General features: G+C 35.2%; 2 long non-coding RNA genes across 4 annotated transcripts in view; one reads left to right on the top strand and one right to left on the bottom strand.

Annotated features, from left to right (window-relative positions):
• Positions 1-948: 948 nt before the first annotated feature.
• LOC109143887 lies at positions 949-25,793 on the top strand. Its single transcript, XR_002044282.3, has 3 exons — positions 949-1,169; positions 9,451-9,552; positions 25,512-25,793. It is a non-coding gene; the product is annotated as an uncharacterized LOC109143887 (long non-coding RNA).
• Positions 10,478-27,391, bottom strand: part of LOC109143886 — a 32,145-nt gene continuing 15,231 nt past the window's right edge. For all 3 annotated transcript variants that reach the window (XR_002044281.3, XR_002044280.3, XR_002044279.3), the window contains exon 4: positions 10,478-14,318. This is a non-coding gene — a long non-coding RNA (uncharacterized LOC109143886). The remainder of the gene's footprint in view (positions 14,319-27,391) is intronic.

Below are 27,391 nucleotides of genomic sequence, written 5' to 3'. Positions count from 1 at the left end.
TGCAATTCTCATGTCCCAGATTATCTCATTGTTAATAGGTTTGTGTCTCTGCCCAGTTAGCTGAATATCATTGACGCTGTGCTTATGTGTGCAAAAGTACGTGTATATTCAAGCTTTCTGCAACTGGTCTGGGTGAAAAATAACTGCAGAAGAATGGCTGGGGGAAAAAAAAGTGCATTTATATTTGCAAGTGCAAGCAAAAGTACAAAAGACTGAATTTAACTACTAGGGGATTCAGCTTTCACATATGCATTCTTACAGAACTGTGCTTTATTATTAATATGTTTTTACATAGGGATATAAGATAGATTTATAGAGATGAAAAATGTAAGTAGTAAGTACTTAAGAAGTAAATCATGAGAGATTTCTCTTTCATCTCATTATGTCTTCATGAATTACTTCACTCTTCACTGCTGCTAAGCAGGGTGATTGAATGTTTTGTTTTGTGGTTTGGTTTGTTGGGTTTTTTTCCCACATACAAGAAGAAAAATAAAATGGTGCTTCAGATTTTTTTTCAAAATCAAAATTTATAATTAAGGCATACTGAATCTTTTTGCTCTTTCAAGCCCTCAGTCTTCTTAGAATAACTGCTGCTACAACATTTTTTTTTTTAATATTAATCTTCTATTACCAAAGGCATATTTTGTCAGAAACAAATGGAAATGGCACAAATAAAAATAGAGACCACTTTTTTTTCTCAGGATCTCTTGTGTTAAACAGAAACAATATTAACAATTGAGGAACACAGCATATTTAGCTATATTTCTAGTATGAAAGACTACAGTCTGATTATCACTAACAATCTCTGCAAAGCAATGTTAACAGTGTAAATATGTGAGTATACAGGCATGCTGCAGTAAGGTCATCTTAGCACACAGCTGAGAGGGAAAGTTGGTTGTCACTTTCAATCACAGTTAAGCCCATACAGCCTTCAGAAATGGTAGCATTCTCAGTTTCCCTAGGCCTTGCATAAAAATGACCTATTGAGTAGCTTTCTTTGATGAAGAGTAGATTTATTTATACCTTTGGGCCAGAACTCTGAGTGTGGCAACTTGCCTTGGTGACACATCTGCTCATTAATTGTGTTTCATCTCTGCTCTCTAGTTGATAGTTTGTTCTGGTAAATCCTAGTGATGCTACAAGAACTAGCAAATAAAGTGATGAACATGGTAAGTACTTCTTTTTTTTCCTCTATCAACTAGGTAGGTTCTTATGCATACAAATACTTAGGAGCATGTTTTTTATTCAGCTTAAAAATGCTTTGATACAGATTGTCAAGAGACAAAACATGGCATAATTTTGATAAAATCAACAGTTTTTGCAGTTATTTTTGACTTACAGTCCTCTTCTGAACTTTCTGCCTGCACTACTCTACCTTCTTTAATTTTCAGTAGTCTGAGTTTATGTATTTTTTTAGATTACTGAAAGATATAAGGACTTTTTTTTAAGTAATTTTCAGTGTTTATATTTTCTTAAGAAAAAGAGACCTGAGTAATACATCTTTCCAAGTAAAAATTTGTTATTTCATCTTAAAAGCTTAATGTTAACTGCAAACTCAAAATTGTCAGTAATATGACACGTTCTTACACTCCTTAAATGCTATTTGAAACAACAGTAACAAATGTATTAGATAGCAATCTTCTAATCATACCTATAAACCTCATTCAGTTTTAATATGCAAAATTTAGAAAATAAACAAAGAAAAAGTAGGAACACAATTTTTAAAATATTCATCCCAGAAGTTTTTGGTGTAGTATTTCAACAATCTTAAGAGAGAAATCATATCTCACTAGCTTAGACATGTCTAAGAATTTTCTGCATCCCCATCTCAATATCTCTTTATATCTAAATTCTGTTATTATGTTTTATGGTTAAAGTCCCTTTTTGAAAGCAAATTTGTCACAAGGATTTCAACAAATGTTTCAAGAGGATTTTTGGTTTGGATTTGTTTCATTCATTTTTCTAATACAACTGTTTTTTCTCACCAATATGTAAAAATATAGTTACCTTTTGCTACGTGGAGCTACATAGATCTTTGCTGTTTTGGTGGTCACAAACAAAAGTAAAATATTTATAGATTGTTCCTAACCTTGACTTAATGATGTTACAAACTATTTATATATTGTGGTTATACAGTGTACATACTATACAGTATTGCTAACACTATCATAATATACTTCTATCTGGGTTCAAGGCAAGCCAAAATTATGTTCTGATTACTGCATTGCTACTTTGGGGCTGTTGCAGGCCTCTGCTTTCAGTAAAATATGCTCCTGAAAAAAATAGTAGTGGTGCTTAAAAAAATGATACTTGCTCTACATGGTAGTAACCTTGGTCTTGCAATTTTAAAATGCACATTCTAAAGTCTAGTTTTTTTTAAAGGACTGTCAGAGAGCATGAATGTCACAACATCATTTTCCAATTACAACAATTGAATTTCATCTTTCATCTCTATAGTCCTTCTATAAATGTGCAGCTGAAAGTCACTGTATGACATTCAAAGATTTTGTCAGTGGGTAAATGCAAGGAAACTAGGGGACGTGCTGCTTTAAGGGACATATGACTTACTGTGGGCTGGAGGGAAAAACTATTTTGGAATAGAGCAGAGATTCTGGAGATTATACAGCAATTTTTATGGAATGTTGGAGGGATCAACACCAACCCAGAAAGAACAAGTTTGGAAAAAGGGGGATAAAAGGCACAGATTGCACATTAGTAGAAAGTGCTCATTATACTTGTCACGCTGAATGCTACTGTGCCTGTCCTACATTCTTACTAAATCCTCTTACTAAATCCTATTTCTAACTGTCTTTTATATTAATGTCCTTCCTATTTTGAGCCTCTGTGTATGAACATCACATTGGACCACCCAGCAAGTAGGACAAGGTGCCAGCTACTGGGGAGTGTGATGCTCTGTGTGTGCATTTGTGTGAAACTACCCGTAAACTTTAAGCTGGTGATTTTCACAAATTTGAAATAAAGATCACACAAGGTGATGAGATAAAAAAAAAGATAATGAATAAGAACTCAAGTACAGTTCAGTAGAAAACAAATCTTTTCCTCTCACTTCGTATGTTTTTTTACTGGGAAAATTCCTGTCTGAGTCTAAATTTTGTATGTTTTCCAAATCTATGAAAAAATAAATATCATGCAAGGAGTGAAATGTCTTTCCATGGATAAATGCCTTTTATTAAATAAGAAAAACACATTTTGATCTAATAATATCTCTACTCTTTAGATAAAAAAAAGACTCAGTGGAGTACTGATTATGCTGAAATTAACTGCAATTCCTATCGACTTCAACTGTTAGAACCTTCAGGTCTGCTCAGTTCAGAAACTAATTGTTCTAATATTCCCACTGAAGATGGGTCAAAAGTTTATACAAAAATCTGGTTAAAGAAGCAAGCATTTATACAGGAAAAGAACCTGTTTCTTCTGGGTCACTTATTTATGTCGAGTCTTTCTATTTATACCGTGGACCACAGAATCACAGAAGAGTTGAGGCTGGAAGGACCTCTGAATGTCATCTGGTCCAAGCCTCCACTGCTCAAGCAGGGCCACTTAGAGCCAGTTGCCCAGGATCATGTCCAGATGGCTTTTGAATATTTCCAAAGTTGGAGACTCCACAAAATCTCTGGGCAACCTGTGCCACAGTTTGATATCCTGCACAGTAAAAAAGTGTTTCCTGGAGTTTTCTACTGTGAGGATGACTGAGCACTGGAGAAGACTGAACTTAGGGGATATAATGTATTATTATTATAGCTGTAGTAATTACATATATACATTATAGAGGTAGAAATAATCTATATATAGATGTATACATTACAGTGTCTAGATAAAAGCTGTCTGTAAGTTACACCAGTGCACAATTTAAAAAAATACCTATTTTTTAATTACATACATCTGTAGTATGTTAAAAAAATAAATTGTGTTTGCAATAATCACATGGATATTGAAATTTTCTGAACTAAAAAAAACAAACACTTTCACACACTTCCTTTTTACCAGTCTTCTCTAAGTGGAAGAAAATTTTAAGACTTGTGATATAACAAAACACATAGGGGTTTTTTAAGAGTAAAAAGAATATCAAAATGTTGACAGTTACAAGTATGATACTTCTATAGTCTATGTCCAAACACAAGAAGCACCAAGTGGTTATAGATTCTACACTCCACTTAGTCACTAGTGTTTTGGTAAGGAATAGTTTCAGAGAGACTATCAGACATAACTATGCAGTTTTTTTTTTTCCATTAGGCAGACTGAAAGATTATTATTCAGTATTAAAGCACTATTAATCGAACAGCTTTAGAGTTTCAAATTGCTTTATTTCCACTTTAAACTTATATGGTCTCAAAATTCTTTCAAATATTTAGCCAACTAAAAATTTTAAATCCCTTTCTAAAATGAAAAAATATACTGACCTTTATATAAACTGCATGCTCTCATCTATATTTTTTAATTAATATTTACATTTTTCATGATCAGTATGACTAGAAAGTGTTCCTTCTGATTTCTTTGACTACTAATGATATAATTCTAAAAAGAAACTTTTAAATTTCTTATTTGTTTTGTGGTTGTTTTTTTAGGTTTTTTAATATTCTCTTTAGTCTTAACTATAAGAGAAGTTGAAATTTGCTTCTCTGACAGTAAAATCAAATGGAACATTTAGAGAAATGATTGCTAATATATGACTTCCCCAAGATGTAACATATGTACCTTTATTAAAAGCTGTGTGAGGGTATGAGTAAGTGTGTCTGTTTATGCTCCAGTAAAATTTCCTACAGAATACAATTCCATCTCCAGCTAGTAAAATGTGTATTGTAAAATGGAAGGACTATAAGCAATATGTGAAGAACAAATAGCCAATTTGCTGTAATCTACCTCTTTCTGAAGAGATAAAATATTATTTTTCAATTACTTATGATGCTGACAAAGGATATATATATGATTTGTGTGTGTGTCCACATATATGCACTTATATATTCATATGATTTTGAATAGGTGTTGTAGGTACAAAAATGCTGTTAGTGAGGATCTTCTTGTTATTTTTCTAAGTCCGTGAGAGACTTTTCTCTCTCACAGAAGAGGTAGCAGGGAATGTAAACAACCAAGCCACCTGCAACCTTGGAAAGTCTTGTTTATGGTATAGTAGAAAATATTTTGATAATGGATATTTTAGGATTTTGGCCAATCGCCCCCAAGGGGTGGCTGGTCCTTTGTCCAATTAGACTATGAAGAAAAAAGTCTATAAAAGAGTTTGTAAAATAAATAAATCAATCTTGCTGCACAATTCCTGCCTGCTGGATCTTCTCCTCCTCCTCCTCCCTATGGCTGCGGGACACGGTGATACACCGTAGGAACCAGGCCTGCGGTAATAAGGTGTCATAGAAGATTCATGACTACTGAAAGGTGAAAGGAAAATCCGATAGAATGTACCTGCAAATTTAGAAGAAAAAAAAGCCCCAACAAACAAACAAACAAAAAATAGTGAATGACCAGTTTAGACATGGGATTCAAACGAATTATTAGTGAACTGTGCCTGAGGGTTTGAAGTTTTCATATTAATTTATAAATTCCCTTGTTCAAGACTCTGATGTGTCGTGGTTCAGGAATGACACTCCCCAGTTTAATGCCCCCTCCTCCCTGAGACTCTCCCAAATGAGGTGCCACTAGCTCTCTCCCCCTCCTTTTCCTCCCCTTTCTCGCTCCAGGGATGGAGTTGAGAATTGGAGGCACAAAAAGGTGAAAAGGTTAAAATAAGAACAATTTGCTGGAACCAGCTATGAGATAAGAAAACAAACAGTAACAGCAGCAAAATTAATACCAAAAGTATACAAAAAGAGGGTGATTGCAAAAAATTCTCATTGAGCAACCTAGAGACAATTATCAATGGCCTATAATAGCAATTCATAATTGCATTTTTAAATTAATTTTTTAAGTAACTGGACTGAATCAGAATCAGTCTTTTAAGAATATAATTTTTTTTTTTTTCTAGCAGAAAAGGGGTTTTGGCACTTTTTGGCACTTGAAAAACTGTTAGGTGTTTTTTGCACTTCATGTAACCAAGGTTAAGTTGCTCAGCGGATCTGGTATGAAGGAGTCAGTCAGGTTAGCAGGGACTAAATACTTTTCTGTGTATTCCCTTTAAGCTTATAGACTAGTAGCTTTTCTTTCACTCAGTAAATTCTTCAGTATTGATGACACATGTTTCTCCTGTTTTATTCTGCTTGTACTCTGAATTTTGAGTGTTTGTCTATCTTCTACTAAAGCTTTGAAGTTTGATGTAAAGTGAATGTGCTTACATTTCATGAATGGGAAGTATGAGTCTGTTGCCAAAACTGGGGAAGAAATAATTTTACCAGATACAATTTGTGAATATTTGTGAAGATTGTTGAGAAATATGGTTTAATGGACACTCGGTTATCCTCCTGGCCCAAACCTGTGTGGTTGAGAGCTCATGGTATGTTCTGGTATAGGATATACATACTCAGACCTCAGCATTTCCATCTTTCCATCATGTAATTCACAAGAATAGCCATAGCTTTTAAAATAAGATTTAAATTGTGAAATATAAAAAAAAAAAAAAATTGTGTTGAAACATTGCAAACTTAACTAAAGATTTTTCAACAAACTGATACATTATAATGATATACCTTGCAAATTCTTTTCTAAACAAGATCTAAGCTTGATCTCCCTGAAGGTGTAAAAACTTGGTCAGCGAATACTTGTACTAAGTTATTACAGGATTAAAAGTCTGCTTCAGTTATATAAGGTACCTAACAAAGTTTTAACTCCGTACAAGGAAACTTTATAGGCAGGCTCACTCAAAATGCAAGGTTTTTGGCAATTACAGCACATAACATCAGACAAGGCTTCAAATTTATTTCTAAAGAATTACATCTAAGGGATATTTTGAACATTATTATGAACAACCCTTACATTTCTTCCCCTCCATTCATATCTCTCAACCTTTCCCCTCTCTGCCTTACCACTCACAGATCTAAAGAGGTCTTGTGACTTCTGTCAACAAAAAGAGGTCTGTGTTATCCTTCACTGTGTTCTCAGAGAGGAGTAAATTGTGCTAAGGAAGGCATTTGGTCCAGCTGTGTCTGACTTAAACACAAGGAAGAAATGATAAAAGTAGTGTTGGGCTCCTTTTAAAAAACCTGTTATCTTTAGAGGTTTGCCACATCTCTTGGACCTAGGACACTGCAGATGGATTGTCAAAGCTTGTCCAGTACTGTAGCTACTCTTTTCAACAAGAATAATGCTAAGGAAAATCTTGAATAGATCAAATGTAATCAGAGGTCTCAGTGGGACAGGAAGAAATTGAACTCTGATGGTATATTTTTTTAACAGACAGAAGAAACCTCTTCATCTCAGAAGGTGACTGTTACAGGAAACTGACAGCTACAGATTTTATAGAGAGAAGAGCATGGTGAGCACAAACAAGGCAGGTGCATTCCAGTGTCTGGGAGACAAATATATGATGCAGAAACTGGATGGACCAAAAAGAGGAGGTGCATCACCAAGTGTGCTAATCACAAAGGAAGAAGAACTGACCAAGAAGGTGTTAGTCAATTTGCTGCTGTGACCAAAAGAGAGTTTAACATCCTCAGGACAGCAAAAGGCAGATCAAAGACCCTGGGCTTCAAGAGTATTGGTACTGGTTTCACTAGGACCTGAAAAGCTCCCTTTCTAGGAAGGGCAAAGAAGCCCATGAGATCTCATAGGCCTGTTAAGGTTGGAATAAACCTCTAAAATCATCAAGTACAACAGTTAACCCAGCACCACTCTGTTCACCACTAAACCATTTCCCCATGAGCTGCATCCACATGCCGTTTGGTCATTTCCAGGGATGGTGATCTCACCACTTCACTGAGCAGCCTATGCCTTCAAGAAGGCTTCAGGGACAATGTCCTTAATGCACAAGAGCAGCCCATTCTCAGCTGCAAAAAAACAAGCAGTAATAGGAAAGTTCAGCTTGGCCCAGCTCAAAATGTCTGACTCAGTCTAAAGGCAAAAAGAAAATGGATTGGAGGTGGAAAAGGGACAAATTACTGAGGAGTATAGGTTACTGAGGTGGGCAGATTACTGAGGAGTTTAAATGCAAGACTTAAGCATTCACAGGGGTAATTAGGAAAACCAATGCTCAGCTGGAGTTGAAAGTGGTAAAGGGTTCAAAAGGAAGTGGGAAGGACATGAGCAGGCACAGAAACAGTGAAAATACCAACCCTCCAACAAATGAGAAAGGAAAGTTAGCATCTCGTAAAAATTTAAGAAAAGGCAACCCCCTTGCTTTCTGGGTTATCAGCAGAGGTAGTGGGCCCAGGGGGGGTTAGGCTTTGAACTTTCTTAGTCACTACAGTATCTGTCTGATCGAGTCCCCAGGAGACCTTCACAAGTAAAACCGTAGAGTAAATAATTTGGCACTATAAGTCTGGTAAGGTGCCAGATGCACAAAAAGCGTGGTTACACTGTAAGTCTGGTCATAACCACAATCCCATTTACAGAAATAGTGTGGGTTGCATGTTAAAGGTGATTGTTGTGACAGGATAAAGTTCAGAAATTTGTGATAAATACACTGATATCAGAAAGCATAAGAAACAGTGTTACTGTGGAATAAAGCTTACCTGATGGTAAGGTATCACTGTGAGGGAGGAGATGGCTACACATCATCAACCATCCCAGGATACAAAAGCAGAGTCTTCTCCCTTCTTCATATCCCTCCCCTAGGATATATTAATATTGTTTTCTTTGAGGGTTGGGTAAAAGATAAAGTTTAATTTAATACTATTTCATTATTACGTGGAGTTTGAGACACTTTTGTCATACACATAAAGCATGCACAGTTTTTACTTCATTAGCATAGGTGGTGGCATGAAAAATAATATATTTTCTCAAGTCAGTCAAGCAAAGTTCAGCTTTTGGTCATCATATGGGTCATGCCTTTGGCTTAGTTCCCATTAGCTGCAATATTATAAATAGAGCATGACTGCAACACCTCTGTGCCTCTCTCAGGGCTGTGCACAAACTCCCTCAGTGTTCCAGCTGTTAAAAAATAACAAACAAATTCAGTTGTGCTGTATAATACAACTTCACATAATCTGTCTTGTCACCTGCAAGTAATTTTCCACTTGATACTTGCTTTTTAATATTTATTTATTGACTATGATTAGTTATCTGATAGTTGGTGACAATGGGGAGGGTGTTGTGTAAACTAAAGAGCACAAAGCAGTGAATGTTCAGCCAGAATACGTTTTGAGTGTTTTATGTTTGAAATACAGTTACAATGTCCCAGAGGGACAATCCAGAATTATTATGAGGTAGTCAAGCAAGACACACCAGAACATATAATGGTTACAAAAATGGAGTAAAAATAAATAAATAAAAACGCATAAACTTAAATACAATAGAATTTATGAGAATATATTCTTCATTCTTTTTCAGTCATGAATTATTTAGGGACATAATGACTGCAATTAAAATGAAACACATTTATATGTCCATTGAAGAGATGCTGAATGGAAAAAACAGGATTAAGAAGCAATAGTAAGTACATAATCCTGAATTTATTATAAATAAACAAGATTCACTTTAATCCTTCAGAGGTTCTTCATGATTAAAAACTTCTATCATACATGAGAAGAAAATTTGGGCAGAATAACATGGAAGAACATTAGCACACTTGAAGACATACGGCATCATAGATTACTGATAAACAGATTTCTCTTTTTACTGAATTTTGCTCCTTCATTTCAATATTAGAATATTAGACATCTATCTTCTAACAAGAACCATAGATGATATCTATGTCTATTTTCATTCCTTGACTTGACAAGTTTCTATGTGATTGACTGGAAGTAGAGAACATGCAATATCGCCCTGTAAATATTCCTCTCGTGCAAGCATCCTAAGAAAAAGAGTGCATAAAAAATTCCTCGCGTCCTCTTCTCCTTTTTTCTTTTACTTTTTTTAAAATTTATTGAACAATTTTGTCATGGTTTCCCTTTTTTCTTTTCTTTTAAGTGCAGTTCTGTTGGTCTTCTTTAGAATTTTGGAATCTAAGTTTTATGCATGGTCGTTCCCACTACATTTCCATCTGCTCCCCAAGATGCCTGTATAATGAGTTAAATTATTTCTTTGTCAAAGGTAATAAACTATTGTGAATGTTCTAATTAGAATAAAAAAACATTTTAATGTCTGACTACCTAAAGTCCTTATGAAAGCCAAGAAATAAAAATGGAAAAATACAGTGAATAAAGGACTTCATAGCTCAGAATCAGGGCAAAAAAGCACAAATCGACCGAAGTTTTTGAGAGAAAGGCTACATGGGCATATTTTGATTGACAGAGTTATGGCTGATGTAAAAAAGAAAGTCTCAAAAACATGAATATTTTTAAGAGGCTTTTTTATTTATTTGAAATTTTAAAATACAAATGTAAACAGATACATATTTGTTTATATACCCTGAAATGTTAAATGTTTCATTAAAATAATGAAATACACTTTAAATGATTAGCAAAAAAAAAAAAGAATGGTTTGAAGATAACATATGAAACAAACTCTACAGATTTTTATGAATAAGAAATGAGGTATTAGTGTGCTTTTGTTTGTGTAAAAAAAAAAAAAAACAGCAAAAAAACCCACAATGCCCCCCTTCACCAAAACCCTGAAAGAAAATAAAGCAAAAAAAAATTGAACAAAAAACCCCCGAGCCTTTTGCTTATACACCTTTGATTTCCATTCCCTCTCCCCTAAACATGATTGGTACACATTACCAGAAAAACAGTGTTGTTCCGGTTAATATCTGCCTTAATTGTTTTTGTAAAACTATCTTTGTTTTAGAATTCAAGAAAATTTTTTTCTGAAGTGCCATAGTTCTTAGAATGTCTTTGGAAATATGAAGGATATTTATCTCTCAGAAGTATGTGTTCAGTTTCTAGAAGTCATACCAGAGAAAACAATTAGAAGGTTTATGAAATCTGTTTTAAAACCTATGGACTAACTATTACTTTAGAGCATGGGTATTACAATTATTATTATATAACATGAATTGAGTGTTATTTCATTTAATTTAACATAAGGACATTTGCGACAGGAGGTTTCCCTGAATTTATATGACTTTCTTTTAAATATATAGTTGTATGAGAAAAAAAAAAATTCAAATCTTTCTCATCTCTTACTTAAGTTTTTTTAAATGTGTATATTAACTTTTGATAACTACTGCACATTCTCATTCTTCTTCCTTTTTAAAATTGTTTTCTCTTTTCTCTGATTTTTACATTATTTTTAATCCCTTTTAACTACTAAATTCATTTAAACCAATATAATGACTGAATTAGCAATTTCCAGATCCATCTAAATTCCAGGGCAGCGTCCTAATATGCATGGCCATAACACTTCTGTAGGAACATCCTTTATCTATATCCCTTAGACTCCCCAGGCTATTCCTTTCTTTACCCTCTTGATTTCTCACAGCTGTATTGCAATGTGAAAACTTACTTGAGAATAACTGATATGGTAAAATCTAGACACCACTAGGTGATATATGGTGTAGTCAGACTTATTGCATTTGAAAGATAGCATGTGTACACAGACTTCAGAAAAGATAGTCTTACTCCTTCTTTCTTGCTAAAAAAATGGTGCAAAGTATTGAGAAAAATGTCTGAACATCAGCTGTTGAATGATGATTGTGGGTGTTTTATTTGTGACCTTTTGAATAGGCACTTTCTAAAAAGAAAATAAAAGAAAAAAATTCAGTCCTACTCAGGGGATTTGATAAATATAAAACTATGATAAGAAAGATCAACATATTTAAGGCAAATATAGAGGAAAATTCATTTTCTACCTGAAATTAATAAACCCAGTAATTTTATCTGATATTTTCCACAAGATTTTAGTCTTTAAGTTTTCCACTCACAAACAGATCTCAATAATCCTGGCTATACCAAATGCCACTACTTGCTCTATTCAATTCCTGCCTGTCTCTCAAGCACACATTTATATCTGCATATGTGCCAATTGGTATTGTCACTGCTAAGCATCACATCAGGGAAAGTGCTGGCAGCAACAAAACCATGATGAAATAGAAAAGAGGGTTTAATAAATTCATTTTAGCAGCTGCAAATCATTCTGTTCCTTATATTCAGACTTGTTCCACAGCTAGTAACATCACAATCAGGGATAAAATTGTTTTCTGGAGACATATTTAATAGAAGACAGATAAGATTTTTGTACTGGAAAGAACTATATTGGAGCATAAAGTTAGTGCTTTCCATTTTATTCAGAAAAAAAGATAAATCTATATTTTATCTTTCCATTATGTTAGTTGACTGTATTGTTGCAGCTGGCACATCTGCCTTACTGGATTTTTTTTAGGAAGTTTGACATGAAGTTATGAGTAAAATGTAGCTTTTTAGTCACATTAATTTTGGGGATTTTTTACATAAAAGATTGCCTTTCTGCAATTAGCTGATCACCATAGGTGTCTAATAGCTGGCCTTGTCTGAAATACCCAGAAATATGCCTTGTGAATGGACTATTTTCTTTCACAGTACATTGTTTATTCCTTAGTAGTAATCTGTAATGCAAAAAATAGAGTAATTTAAGTATGATATTCTTATGCATCCAGAAAGTCAACTACTAAATGATTTATATCTTGTCATGTAACATGGTTAAAACCACTGATAAAACTCTATTCCATGCTGTGGGATTTATAGAATCATGGGCTCATGGAATACACTGAGTTGGAAGGGAGCCAGCAGGATCATTCAGCCCGCCTTCTGACCCTGCACAGGACATTCTAAGAATCAGACCCTGTGCCTGAGAGCATTGTGTTGAATTTATACTTGTGTTGAATTGAACAGGTGTTTAGATTACTGAAAGAAATACATTTGAAGCAAAGGCTAAGGGTTAGTATTTGATGTCTCTAACTTCTCACCCTCTCTTTAGCCTCCTTTACTTTCACAGGAACTTCTGGCAGCTGGAGAAATATGTCGATTTTTAGCTTTTGTCCTCTTTCATAGAACTTGATTTGACTTGTCATTTGACAATGAAATTCACAAAGACAGCTTTCTGCTAATCAATAGATATTTGTTGTTATTGATAAAATAATGAAGGATGATTCATTTATTGCAAGCATATCTACCTACATTAAGGAATATTATTCACTTGCAGGCATATGAAGAACCTAGCACAATGGTTCATTATTTTGTACTTCAAAGACTTCTGAACTAATGGATGGAAAGTTCTACTTAGTTTGTCATATATTACAGTTCCACGCTATCAGTAGCCTTCACTTATCTAGGGCATAATTTGTTCCAAATGAGTCAATAGGAAAGCTATGGGGATCATTTCAGAGGCAAACGAATGGAAAGTTTAATTAGATGAACAGAATACTCCATTCATCCTTACTGCTTCTAATTATATATCCATTCAGAATTTCTGCACACTCTTGGTGTTTTAATTTGAAAAGTAGCAGCAAGTGATAAATAAAAAGTCTCTGTGATAAGTAGCAGTAACAGTACTGCAGTGTCCATCTGCATGCCTCTCCAATGACGCAGGAGAATCCGTATTCCAAGGTCACATATGTAGACTTTGTACTTCATGCTGGGAAGCACAGTGTGTTCAGAAAGAGCTCACAAAAGCCATCACACTAAGAAAACAACAGAAAATACATGATGCAGCAAACGTGAGTCATAAATTAATTTCTTATGGAGATGGAAGCTCTGTGAAAACTCTTAGTGTGAAGGTAGGCATATTTCATCCAAATCCTGATGTCAAAGCATAAAAATGCAGATGCCTGAAAGTCTTGCTTTTCAAAAATGATAAAGGACATGACAGTAATTCAGTCTTGCATTTAAATGACTTAAGAAAATTAAGTTTCAAGTCAATTTTCTGTATAGCAATAGCTTAATGTAAGCAGTAGACCCACAATAGAATTAGAAAAATAGAATCTTAGTCAGTTGCTGTCACATTAATAGTGTGACTCCAACAGCCAGGATAACCTACAGACGATTGTTCCTTGGTCTTCAAGAAAATTTCTGTTGCCTGGGTAAGAGAAAAAGAGAAATTTGCCATGGAATTCAGACTGGAACATTTGTGTATAAATCATCAAGGACTTAGAGAAGTGAAGTTTTTAAATCATTCTTTGTCTCCTATGGAAGCTATACTATCATGGACTGGGTTTGCTGGAGTGTCTATATCCACACAGAACCTGGAATCTTCCTCTGTCCTCTGGTGAGACTCCACCTGCAGCACTACATTCAGCTCTGGTGTCTCCAGCACAAGAAAGACATGGATGTCTTGGAGCAGACCTAGGGGAGGGCACAGAAATGGTCAGAGGTCTAGAATACCACTCCTGTGAAGAAAGGCTGAGAGAGTTGGGGTTGCTTAACTTGGAGAAGAAAATGTTCTGGGGAGATCTTGGTGAAGTCTTTCAATTCTTAAAGGGGGCTTATAATAGAGAGACTTTTACTTGGGCCTGTGGTAACAGAACAAAAGGTAATGGGTTAACACTGAAGGAAGAGAGATTTCAATTAGCTGAAAGAAAGAATTTTTTTACAGAGGCATTTGTGAGGCACAGGAACAGGTTGCCCAGAGAAGCTGTGGATGCCCCATCCCTGGAAGTGTTGAAGGCCAGATTGCATGGAGCTTTAATAACCTGATCTCTTGGAAGGTGCCCCTGCCCACGGCAGGAGTGTTGTACGTAGATGATTTTAAGGTCCCTTCCAACCCAAACCATTCTACAATTCTACAATTCCCCTTTAGATGTCTCAACTAAGTGTCAAAAATTATAGACAGGGCAAACCTATATTAAGAGATACTGCCCTGACCTTTCACTAGTTTCAAAGTTTGACTTGGAATAAATTTTTTTCTTAGCTCATGTCACAGATTTCAATGTGAACCCTGCAAAGTTTTCAACTAGTGAAATATTGGGGTTTAGTTTTGGTTTTTGGTTTTCTAATGGGTATATTTATTATAACACTTTCATGGTTGACTTTTAAAATTTTTTCTCTTTTTTTTTTTTTTTTGGTGTTACTAATCAGATTGCACTAAAAAAGAAACTTGGCACCCTATTCTTTTATTGCTATGCTAATTTCATTGAAATTAGGAGATAACAGCAGTAAAGTTCTTAAATACCTTCAAGTATCTCTGTTTATATAATTATAGTGCATCACAATTACTTCTCTCAAGTGTGCCTTGGGTAACATTGAGTTAACGGTTCACAGTATAAATTCAGTCCATAAATACCCAGACTACAACTTAATTGTCAAAAAACATAGGGAACATCTGCTACATGGGCTTGTTAGGTGATAACACCATCAGTAACTGCAGACAACAATGTAACATCCATAGCACTATGAAGTAGGAGGTGGGCTGAAGTAATTCTGTCTGCTGTGCTGAGGCCAATGAAAACTGTAGATGTTTCTCTAACAATTACTCCCGCAACCCTGAATGCAGTAATATAGCACTTTTCTGAATATTTCCTCTTAAAACCAGTTGGATTAGATAGGATATAGAAGACTGACTGAGTTTTGTTTTGGTGCAGTGTCATTGTTTTCCAACAGAGAAAGCTGAACAGGCTTAATTCAATAATATAGTTCAATTTATATATAAACAGAAAATTAATTTATATACACATGGTAGTCTGGGGTACGGGAGGAAACAGAGGGGATACTTGCATCATTTAGGGCCTAGTTTACTTTGGTCTATGCAGACAATTACAATGAAATCCTACTTTACACGTGACTTTTCTAATGTAAGAAAAAATATCAACACTTTTCAGCTGTTCATGTGCAAAAAAAAAAATCAAAGCCCTCTATTAAGTATCTTAAATACAAAATTCTAGTCATGGACAACATTACAATTCAGAGAGGAGAAATTAAATTGGTCATGGAATAAACTTGTTTGCAGATGGCAAAATGTGCTGAAAATTCTAGAACTGACACATATTCTAGGATTTCCTTTTCAAATATTATTTGTAACTATTCAATAAAACATTTGTTGTCTTTGTAGTGGAAGTCAGAACTAGTATCTTAAGTCTTATCTTCTGCTCTGAATATTGATATTTTTCATCTTTCTCCAAATAATTTTGATTACATCTAAATACTTATTTATACTCCAGTTTAATAAGAATCTGCCTGGTCTTTCCCATTTTGTATACATTGATTTAATTAAGCTAACCTACCAATTAACCACAGAAGGAGCAGAATTACTATTGCTTGCATTGATTTGAACAATTCACTACAATGTCTTGGGTTTTTGATATTGTCTAATCTTTCCCCTTCATCTTCCTTTTATATTTAGATTATGGTGTTCTTTGATACAGTTCTTTTTAATTCTGGCACAACAATACATACCACTTATGCATTATCAAAATAAAAATCCCTGGAGATACAGATATTTAAGATATTAAATATTTCAATTACTGGTTTAAGTGTTTAGTGACATAATTTATTGTTCAGTCTATGCATTCTATTACTGTGCCTCAGTTAAACACGATAAGAATAATTGCTAAGATCAGCATTAAATAAAACTTCTACTGAATATATTTTTCTCCAGATGAATAGTATGCACCAGGAGGTAGTGAGGACACTTTGATTCATGGCAGTGGTAGGCTGAACCTGGCCAGCTGCCAGACATCAACACAGATGCCTTCTACACTCTCTCTTAGTCTACTCCTCAAAAGGACAGGAAAATAAGATGAAAAATCTCATGTGAGATCACTTGCCAACTATCATCACAAGTAAAATAGACTCAGCTTGGGAATTTTTTTCCCCCTAAACCAATTAAAGTAGATTTGGGTACTGAGAAACATATTAAAACACCTTCCCTCACATCACTCCTTCTTCCTAGACTCAGCTTTTCTTCCTCATTTCTGATTCCTCTACCTCCTCTCCACCCTGCTGAGTGGCACAAGGCAGGGGAGAAGTGGAGGGTTGTGATCAGTCTGTACCAGTTCCTGTCTAACACTCCTTCCCACTCATACTTTGCCCCGTCCAAATGGGTCCTCCATAGACTGTAGATTCTTCTGGAAATATCTATATGTTCCACCATGGTTTTCTCTGTGGGCTCCAGAGGAGTCTCTGTACCATCACCTGGAGTACCTCCTCCCCCTCCTTCTTATCTCATCTTAGTGCTTGGAAGGTTGTTTCCCACACTTTCTTTGCTTCCTTCTCTCTCTCAGACAGAACTTTGTTCTTTGTTAAACACATTTTCCCTGAGGTGTCACCATCCTCAGTGAGGGGCTCAGCTATGCCCCACAGTGGGTCCATTCCACTTGGCTGGAACAAGCTGGAATCATCACAGAGAAGCCCCAGTCTCTCCTTACAGAAGTACCTAAACCCCCCACATAGCCCCTTCCACAACCACCTTGACAAGTACACCAAGTAAAAAGACCAAAATACAAATTCTGTGTATTTCTCTGAACCTCTCTCTTATTTTGACATTATTAATTTTATAAAATGAAACCGTATACATTATGTAACAGGAAGAATACAGAAACCCAATGAAGCTACTAGCACTATTTATAAGCTATTAGGTTTGTAGTTTTTCTCAAGTATATTTGGAAAGTTAACTATGAAAATTCTTTTTTTTTGTTGTTTTTTATTTTGCAACTTTTCAAGGTTAATCAAGCTGTCAGGAAGAAATTGCAAATACATTTGCCTGTGCTCAAGAGTACAAATGTGCAATCACAGCAGGAAAAGGAATGTTTTCCACTCAGTTGCCATACATTTATCACAAGAGTTCTCAAGGAAAATGGTCTGTAACTTATATGTAGTTTTAAGTCATTTTAAAAAATATCTTCTCACACTATGATTTTAATGTCATTTTGAAATACTGCTTTGTAATGGCATCAACTAGGAATGAACTTGTAAATAAAAGAAATATATAGCTAAATCAAATTTCTTTTTTTCTGTTTTATCTCTGTCTTATATTGATTCTTAGTTCTACCTTTTCAAAAAGATGAGGTTGTCGCAGCAGCCACTGACAATTGCTTATCTAATTGGGCATGCAGTTAAATTGCATGCAATTTAACTTTTCAACAGGTAACAAGATGAGACATGGACTTGTCCTAGAGAAAGTGGTTAGTGAGTTAAAAGAGAAAGGCATTTATTTTTAATTCATTCTCCCTTCTTCTTGAAAATAAGATCAACATCATATAGACAACTGTCTCTGCTTTTGCATGGATGGCTATTCAAGCTGGTATCATTAAAAATAAAATCTTCTCTTTCTTTACTGCTTTCATCACTAGTATCTTAAAATTATTTTCTTTGGATTGGTCAGCTGAAGTGTCACTCAATAGGAAAGGCATGTCAGCTCTATTGTTGTAGGAGCCACTATTAAAATGAGAAACTAGTACTACTACTACAGTACAAATTTTACTGAGGCAGCAGTGAAAGAAGAGTTCCTTAGCACAGGAACAGAAGTACTAGTCAAATCAGAGACAAACCTAGTCAGGTAACTGTGTTATCAGCAACATATAGTGAACAGTTAATGGAAAAGCAGATATGATTCACCCTTCCAAATATCAGTTATGGCTTGCAACTAAACTTTCAAGCAATATATAGCTAATACATGTCTTTTTCCTGGAGCTCTTTACCACCAGCATATTAGAATGACTATTTGAATACAGCACCAAAATTCAAGCATTTGAGCCTATAGACTACAGACTTGATGTCCTAAAGAGAAAAAAAAAATTAAAAGGAAAAAAGAAGAAAAAAGAAACAATAGCAAGAAAAAAAAATCTTATTTTGAGTGACATACAAATTAAGTTTCTTACTTATGTGGATCTTTTTTCTCAGAGGGCTAACATTAACCTATTTTAAGAAAATACTATGAAGGTGCTCTTATTTCAGTAATTTCCTACAGGTTATTTTATGCTTTCTGTCTGTCATCTCTGAGTCCTGGCTTTTTTTGACCTACGCTTTTCTCAGCATTCTCTCAGTTTCCCTCATGTTTGCCCTGTCTTGTGCCACTCTCCTTTTCCACTGTCTCCCTATCTCTCCTAACCTGCCCTCCACTTGGTGCTCACTGAGGAGATTTATTTCTTCTGGAAGGCTCTAACTGCCTCAGCACAGAGCCCACAAACCATCAAGGCAAACAGACTTCTTTCTTTCCCTGATGATCAGAAATATATATCTTTTTGCCACTAGTTTTTTTTTCTCTTGCCTGTATTTGCAGGTACTTGGGGACCCAGGTGAGGTGAATCTTCCTGAACTGCAGAGTACTGACTTTTTCTGATGGACTTCACACTTACGTACACTGAATTTCATTGACTACATGAATAAGATGTAGCCAAATGTGAGGGGGCAGATCCTGCTTAACCTACAGCTGACAGTATCACCAGCTACAGACAGACCCACCTCCCCCCAGGTGTCAGTACTTCTGTCCTCTAGTCAGACAGGACCAGTATGTGGCAGGTGTGAACTGTCAGGTGCTACTACATGTGAATACCAAACTGATTGATAACTGTGGAAGCAAAAAAAAAAGAGGAATTCTGTAATTTTTTTTTAGCTGAATTTGGTCCTGATATTAAAAGATAAAAAGTAAATTTTTTTTGCATACTTAACTGAAACTATCTGAATCAGTAAGGGTTAAAAATCACAGATGAATGTTCTGATGAATTTGGCATCAAGGTCACAAGGCTAAGAAAATAATAGGATACTTTCATAAAACGTCCCTGAGCTTTCACATTAAATTTTAGTTAATTTATGTTGAACACATTTTTCTTCACTTCCCCAAATCAAAACTACAGAATCAACTTTGTCACAATTCTTAAATCCTAATATTCTATTTTTTACTGATCATCAAACATTTCCTCTCCATTTCATATTTTTACACTGCTTTTCAACATGTGCCTCTTTTTCCTATAGCCCCAGAAGACAATTTTTTGTCTTCCCCCATATGAAAGACAGCAATATCCACAGACACAGCACTCTTCTCTTCCAATATCTGTGATAAAGCCCTTTCCACATCCTTGCCATGAGTATTTTTCACTGTAACTTCTCTTTCTTAATTCCGTCTTCAATTTTCTCAGTGGAATGACTAATTCCTAATTCCTTCCTGGTATCTGATTTTTCACCACAGTTCTCTTTCTGTCTTGAATACCCTGCACATTCTTTTAGTCTATTTGTCTGCTGCTGCTGCTGCCACTGTCAAGCTCTGTGTTTCGTCCCCTCTCTCCTTCAAATGGAATAATTTGCCTGCACTGTAGTGTCCTTCTTCAAAACTAGTTCTTCTGTTATTGCTTCCTCATTTTCTGACACATCATTCCCCAAAGAAGAGCATCAGTACATTCTTCTGATGAAGTAATGTAACATTTCATCACCTTTATTTCTCTAGGCCTCCATCTGTTTCCCTTTTCTCCTTGTCTGTGTCATTCTAATGGACACAGCAAGCTCTCTGAAGCATGGGTGAAAAATTCTTATGAAACACTGCATGACACAAGTGTAAATCTATAAAATTTTCAGAACAAAGAAGATTTTAAATTAGAAATGCTTCCTTTAAATTAAGTTTCAGTTTCAGTTTTATGATGAAAATGTCACAGCTACTAAATCAAGTCTCCTATTATCAAGAAAAGAATCAGATGAAAGATACATAATGCATAAATCATCTATTTAGAACTTTCTCCATTTCAATTTTACATAATCCTTTTTATCCTAATTTTTTTTTCCATTTTTTAGGTAACATAAGAATGATTATAAACACTAACCATTTTCAAATCTTCTTTAGAAAGTACTGAATATGTTGTTGTGCACATTGATGCAATTTTTCAAAATAGTTCTCCATTCTGTGTATTGATCTTATGCTAAAATTGATATATCATCCCATAGAATAAACAACATGTAGATGAGGTTAATATTCACCAATTGTAATTTCCAAGTGTAATAGGAGGAGCAATTTCTTTGAAAACAAAAAGATAATTAAAATCAGATCCTTCTAATGATTAAGATAGGGTTAAAAAGCCAAATCCGTTACTGAAGTACAATGGCAGAAGCTTAACTGCTTAAAATTATCATGCATAACTATTTTCACTGTTCAGATGAGTCAGAAATTTGTCAAGGAAGTTGTACAAATACCTTAACTAAATAATGAAGTTTTTATTGAGAAGTAATTTCCATTCACTAAACAAGTCCCACTGATACATATACTCACAACAGACACAGGCTGCCACTAAGGTGTCATGGAGCAGTTTATTTTTCCCTTATGTTCAGGCTGCCATGCATTTCTTCAGGTCTTGGATCTGAACAATTAGAGTACCAGTTACTGAATTCCAAATAATGGTACTACATCCATGCAAGGAAGATTAGGTATACTGCTAGATTTTTGTTCCTAACATGAATTTGCCACTATTTCAGGGACCAAATCAGCTTCACCTCAGTCATTTCACTTGTAAAATATGAATGAACCCTGATATGTATGAACGATTTTTTTTACACATTCTAAGTACCACAGTGCTCAAGATAAAAGGTATGTCTAATAACAATAAAACACATTATTATATTTGTGTCTAGAGCAGAAAGGATACTCAAATCTGGACTATGTAAAACTGTTGTCAAAATTATGATGAAGATTAATGCTCTGAAAACAGAAGAAAGAAAATCATACTTTCAAGCTGTTCATCTCATTAAAATGTTATTCCCTTTCCCACAGTTAATTTCTCTACAGGCTCACGAGCCACCTAAACTCAATAGTCAATGTACCTCTCCCTTAGGGGTTCTAACAGATGGGAGGTTAGTGGGGGCTTGGAGAGTTGTACTGTCCTCTTTAATCTTTCTATCAAAAATAAAGTGAAGATTAATAAAGGAATAAATGTTGTCATATGAACAAATGAGGTTCATATGGGAGGTTAGTGGGGGCTTGGAGAGTTGTACTGTCCTCTTTAATCTTTCTATCAAAAATAAAGTGAAGATTAATAAAGGAATAAATGTTGTCATATGAACAAATGAGGGCTCGGTAAGTAAATTATCTTTTTGCATAACATAAGGCTTCTTCTACTAAACTCCAGTAATTTATTTAACTCCAACATGCATTTCTTGTCCTACCTGCTAAAAGTTACAGTGTTTTACACCAAGTGGAATGTTATAGTTTCTGTTGAGCATTATTAACAATGCTGAGGAAAATGAAGGACTAAGATTACATATCTTCTCAAAATGAGTACTATTTTTATGGGCAACAATATTAATTGAGCCCTCTGACACTGAATGAACCCTTTTTCTGTACAATTTGATCAAACTGTCTGAAAACTTCCTAGAAGTAGGGGGAGATTTAGAAAGTTTTAATGTCTACTTTTTTGGTTCCTGAACTTTGCGTAGATCTTCTAAACAATAAAGTGTTGAATGTTGGTGAAGATAACAAAGGTGGCAACAAAAGCCTGTGGTTTAGACTGAAAGGTCATCTGAAAACAGAGGGTTAAGCTTCAAATCCATTGTTCCATATATCAAAGGATGTCTTAAAACAAGAAGTGAAAAAACTCATAAAATTTTTTTCTCTTTCTCAGACACTTCACAGCTTGGTATTTAAGAAAATCCTCTAGCAAATACAGTTTTAAGTCTCCTGGGTCATCTTAATAAATTGAATCAGGTTTTCTTAAATTGCATATGAATGCTCTAAGCATTAGACTCTTCATTAAATCTGTGATCTTAGCAGTCACATGTCATTTTATCAAACAATCCTTTTTGGCCAATTCAGGCTAAGACCTCAAATACTTGCGAAATTATCAATAACTTTTTTTCTCGAGTTAGGTATCCATAAGCAGGTTTTACAGTACATATGCCATATATATCTTTGCACAAATAATTAATAAGGACCAGTTGGAAACCAAATAAATCTATCAACTCCTAAATGAACTTGTATGTTTCAGCAATAAATAAAGTGTATTCATATTAGAATACTATGAAGTCTCTTCCAATCAACCTCCTCATGAAAAAAAACCTTTTTTGCTATAATTATCTTCTCTTTTGGGCAGAAAATTAAACATAATTATATTTATTTAAAAAAAAAGTGAATTTAGTTACAACTATTTTTAATAAAAATAGCCTTTTGAAACCAACTATACACTAAAATATTCAATATATCACTTCAGGTGAAATTACTAATTTTTAGGATTTGATAACAGAGATGGAAACATTTATCAGTTTTTAAATTATTACTTATACTCTGAATATTTTTCAGTTGGTCTGAGCCAAAGTCCTCAAACCCTTAAAGAACTTTAAATTTTAAGAGAGTGTTCAAGGTGAGCTCCATGCCTCTAAGCATTTTCACACATGTTAAAAACTACTTATCATTTAGCAAAGCCTTCATTCTCTTTTAATATCCAAATTCTTGAAAAATACAAGGTCGAGCTGAGTTGCCTAAATTCAGTGTTGCTTTCCTTGACCCTTCAGGATATCTCTTGTAGCTCCCAGCTCTTGCTCCAGAAATGTATCAATTTCTTTTAGATCTTCCCATCTGTGTATGTCAGGCAGACCGATGTGGATGTCTGGAGAGTACAGTTCCCTGTGGAAAAGGAGTAAGTTCTCTAGTTCCTACAAAAACAGGGAATATTTCTAAGGTTGCATCTAATGTGATGGTTACTGTATCTAACAGGACTGTATAAACAGCCAGTAATGAGTATTCCCAAGGTGAAAATCATGCTTGGAAACCTTGACACCTCTCTAATTCTAGGAAAATATTACTTAATTTGGGGTCACTGGAAACTTGTTGACACAATCCCCACCAATATCCTTTTTCTGTGAGTCCCAAAGGGGACCCCAGTATTAGAGGGCATACAGACAGAAATATTTGTTTGGCCTTATTCTAATGAAGAAAAATGGTTCCACCTCCCGCCTGGTAGCCCCTTGCCACTGGTCTTTTTGCCATATTTTGTTTCTCCACTAGCTGTTGTGTAGTGTAGGTTTTAATGCTCATTGTGACCTGGGGTAGCAGGGAAGGGCCTTTGTTTCAGGCATGAGCCAGGAACTGTGTTGTGGAAGCTTGAACTATAGAAAGAAATAGAGTAACAGAAAGTGTTCAAAGACACTGTTCTGTCTGCATTATATTCTCATAACAAAACAGGGGTTGCCTGTTGCCAGAACCATATCCATGAGGCAGGGATAGAAGGCCTGGAATCACCCTCCTTTCAGCATATGTATCTTCTCAATGGTCTCACTCTCTGAGACTGAGCACATATGTTCTTGCTCTGGCTGTGTTAAAGCCAGAGGTCTGACACTAGTTTCTAAACCCTGAAACAGCTGATTTTTACCAGGACTATGAGTTTCGAGGGACAGTTGCTCTAAATGCTCTAAGCCACTGTAAAACATCTTGAGCTTCCTGCTTAACAGCTCTCAGCAAAGTGCTTGCAGTTGCATATGTCTCTGTGAGAAGCCCAGTACTTTCCTGCCACTCCTGAAATTCTGCTTGCAGGGATTCTTGCACTTTTTCATGTTCTTCTACCTTTCAATTTTTTTCTCCTACATTCTCCCAAGCATCTGCATCTTTGCATGACCTATTTTACAGAATCTCACCAATTTTATTTTACCACACTGTCTCCACTTTTTCGGATCATAAATTGCCATTGCAGTTTCTTGGCTTTTGCACTTACCAAGGGTACCCCAAGATTTCTAGGTACCCAGCTGTACTTCAAAGACACCGGCTAAGATTTTCAAAAATGTTTCTGGTTCCCAACCCCAGTTCCCAGGCCTAAAGCTCCCAGGCTGGCAGACAATTCCCACCAGTACTGCTCAGCAGACATTTCATTCTGTTCAGTAATTTTCCTCTTCTAACCAGACCATCTTCATGGCTGTCCACATCAACAGTAAAGTGTGCCAACTCCACTGAAAATACCTGGAACTTCGACAGCTACACCAAGAGCATTAAATGTAGCTGTTTGTGAACCTGGATCAGGACGTACTTGAAAACAAACCAACTATTCCTATGCAGCAAAAGTGTTTGAAATCACTGTCATTCAAATATGAAAATAAAACCCCAAACATCAAAAAATCCCGAAGGTATATACCAGTAATTTTTTTTTTTTTAATGTAGTTTGTGGGGAGTGCTACCTCTCTTGTTATGCTCTATTATGGTTCAAGTGTTTGTTCTGTCAGAGAACATTATCCTATCACTTCAGACCAGAATCTCAGAATACTTTTGCAAGTCAGTTCTAAGAGCTCTGAGTCCATCATATAATGTCAAGAAATAGAATCATAAATTTATAGAATATCAGGTTGGAAAGGACCTAAGACCTAGTACGGACCACTGAGGCCAGCTTCCTGCTCCTCACAGGATTACCTGGAACTAAAGCATATGACTAAGTGTACCATTCAGATGCTCTTTGAACAGTAAAGGGGAAGCTTATTTTATTCCTTTTCTATTAAAATTCTAATCTTTGGGCTTCTTCAGAAGTTGTAAACTTAAGTGAAATGAAATTCTTATGTTTTGCTCATTTATTAAAGATTTGATATTAGGATGGAAGTTTTATCTAAGTCTGCTAATGCCTTTGTATTTTCCTTGTTTTGTTTCTGCAGTAATGCAGGTACAGCATGCAGTGTGACTGACACATAAAGCCTGATTGGAATTGCAAGTTGCATCTTAACCCAAGGCAGGTACAGCCATTATGCCCTGGCAGTCCAATTCTTCGATTGTTTGCTGAGATTTCTTGAAATACATCACAATTCTGTCACTGACCATACACTAATCTGTCCTTACAGAAGAAACAAGGAATGGATATTTCAATCTCTGAGATTTCATCCCGATAGGCAGGCAGGATGCAGCCTTGAAGCACTATGGAAATTTGAAGCTCACCAGAGATGTGCTAAGTGATCTTCACCATCTCCTGGCTCATCTCTGTGGCTAAATAATAAAGGGCTAGGGAACAATCTCTGGCCTACAGAACAGGTATCATGCATAGTTTCTTGTAAGAAGTGATTAGACCTAATCCATTATATATCAAATGCATATTAGAATGACTTTGCCAGAGCAGCTAGTGATTCCACTTTGGAATATTTTCATAACTTAAAATTCACAATTTTTATGCAAATTGTATATGCATATAAATATATTTATGTATATTTACTAGCATCTTTGTTGTACTTTTTAATGAAAAAAAGACATTTATAAAGAATACCTTACAGCATTTTCTTAGAAACACTAAAAATCATTCCACTAAGAAAATTAATTTTCAAAATAAAGGGTGCGTAAACAAATGGTTAAATTCTAGGTGTTACAGTATAGCAATATATATGCAAATAGTAGATCAAAACTTGAACAGTCAATCTATTTTGTTGATACTTTACAAACAGATTTTATGACACTAGGAGGAATACTTAGTTGTATGTGAGACAGATACACATTCTCCTCATTGCCAGATTTTTGAAAGTAATTTGTCTTGTTTGTTCTTTTGTGTAAAATTATCCGGGTGTGTTTTAAAGGTGTAGTCTTTATTTTATTTGAACATATAATCATATATTTTATGATTGATGCAATTAATTATAGTTATTGCTATTATGGTTGTTTACAAGTGTAATTTATATGTAAATTTAATACTGAATTATTCATCTCACTAATTTTGATATTCCTGATAAGCCATGAGACACTGTCTTATATGATTGCATTGTTTCCTGCTTTACATTCAGACATGCTATTATTTTATTGAATTTTCTTAATTATATGAATAAATACCCCTAATGAAAATAGTAATAATGACTGAAAGAGGACTAAAATGCCTTTAGAAATAAATACCAATTCTAATATAGAAAATATATATATGTATCTATATATATATATGTATCTATATATATATATATACACACATACATATTCCTTCCTAAATCTGAAGTAATCTAATCTGATGGAAACCTGAATTGTCTTACCTTTGTTTTACATTAGAGACACTGTAGGATAAACAAAGAATACCAAACCAAAGAACAGCACCCCTTCACCTCCTAATATGTCTAATAATAGAACAAAGGAGTTTGCTCACATTTCACATAGCTGTGTTTACTGTCAGGCCTGAAAGATAGATTTTCTCTCATCTGACATTTTTCCCTCAGGAGTGGCTTCTGTGAGAAGACACCAGAAGCTGTTCTTATGTAGGACAGAGCCAGTTTCAACCATCTCCGAGCTGAACTTGCAGCTGACCAAAGCTGAGCCCATCAGTGATGCTGGTGGCACCTCTTAAATAACATATTTAAGAGAAGGCAAAAAAAGGCTGTGCAGTAGCTGGGAGAGACAGGAGAAAGAAAATTTGAGACACAATTCTGAAGACACCAGATTCAGTGAAGAAGAAGGGAGAGGAGGTGCTCCAGATGCTGGAGCAGATTCCTTTCCAGCCCATGGAGAAGACCGTGGTGATGCAGGTTGTTCTCCTATAGCTCATGGAGGACCACAGTGGAGCAAGTCTCTGCCT

Source organism: Corvus cornix, chromosome 1, assembly GCF_000738735.6.
Source record: "Corvus cornix cornix isolate S_Up_H32 chromosome 1, ASM73873v5, whole genome shotgun sequence".
Classification (NCBI taxonomy): domain Eukaryota; kingdom Metazoa; phylum Chordata; class Aves; order Passeriformes; family Corvidae; genus Corvus; species Corvus cornix.
The sequence above is the reverse complement of the archived record's forward strand: the minus strand, read 5'-3'. Positions and strand labels throughout refer to the sequence as shown.